General features: G+C 34.1%; 1 pseudogene; it reads right to left on the reverse strand.

The window, feature by feature from the left end:
• Positions 1–1,430, reverse strand: part of LOC100950765 — a 78,545-nt pseudogene that overhangs the window by 49,614 nt on the left and 27,501 nt on the right.

Here is a 1,430-nt window from a genome sequence, read left to right on the forward strand (position 1 = left end):
AACCATAACTAATAGTCATTTAGCAACTGGCAATTCATATCTATTACCTTATTAATTTTATAACAAGCTTGTGAGATAGGGATTATTAACTTATGCCAAAAGGGACCTGTGCTCACAGTTCTGATTTACTAAAGAATTTCAGGTAAGCGATGATGGTGTCAAAATTCAAACCTGAGCCTTCTAAGTCATTCTTGACACCCAACTACCCCATACTGTGTGAAAGCACCAACATTAGAAGAGTTAATCAACTTGGTTATGCCCTCTACAGTTACACGGCAAAATTCTTCTTTTCTTTTTTGTCATGATAAGACCACATCAGATTTCTAAAGTAACATGGCCATGTATGAGGGAAAAAAAAAAAATTCAAAGAGTAATAAAGTACTTTGACTGAGACTTTCGGGCTCTACTTCCATTGTCTGAATTACTAATAACACACACAAATAGATATATTTAGAGACTTTCTAGAAAGCAAAATTGTCAAAAGGAAGGTAGCAGAAAAGAAATTTTTAAAAATAAAAATAGAATCATTCTTTCCACAAATAATCTAAAATTCTGTCATGAAATAAAATAATTCTAAATGAGGAACTGAAGATCTTTCCTGAACTTTGGAGTATCAACCTGAAGTATAATGCTAGAGACAAGAGTGTAAATGACACACTTGTTAGATGATTATTATACCTCATACAGCCACGGGAAGGGGTAGGCCAAAAGGGTTGGAAAAATAATAGACAGATGATCTTAAAAGCCTACAACTAAGAGAAAGATAGCAGATGTGAAGGAAAATCCCAGGAACAACTTCCTATGTTCTCTAGGAAGGGCTCTCAGAGACAGCTGGAAAGAAGAGGAGCACTGCAGATGGGGGAACAAGATAGGGCAGGGCTTCAGAAGGTAGGAAAGTACACATAATTGTAGGGGAGCAAAAGAAAATATACCAGACTAGGAAGTAGGTAGAACATGAGGGTCACTTGGGGGAAAAAGACAGGAAACAGAAAGCAAGGCAAGAATTTGGACTTGAATAATTAACTGAGGGAAAAGACACTATATGTTCTTCAACAGAACTGTACAATAACGTTGAATTTTAATAAGGCCACGTATTATTTGTAACAGAATATAATATAAAAATGCATAAAATGGAGAGAGTGCCTACAGAAAGGCAGACTATAGTTAAGACATCCCTTGCAAAAATTTGTATATAAGATAAAATAAGTCATGGCCCCTAGGAACAAAAAAGGTAAATTCATGGATTATTTTGAAGAAAAAAGTATAGAATTTTCTAAGAAACTAGAAAGGAAAAGGCCAAAATAGAGAGGAATCAAAAATTATTTTGAAGTTTCTAGCTTAGGAAACTGATCAATAAATTAGCAATAGACTAAAGGAAATAAGATTGTTCAAAAGAGAAATCAATATTCTAGGAGAATTTTTATGGATAT

The sequence above is a fragment of the Otolemur garnettii genome, unplaced genomic scaffold (assembly GCF_000181295.1).
Source record: "Otolemur garnettii isolate 467f Iridium unplaced genomic scaffold, OtoGar3 scaffold00002, whole genome shotgun sequence".
NCBI lineage: Eukaryota > Metazoa > Chordata > Mammalia > Primates > Galagidae > Otolemur > Otolemur garnettii.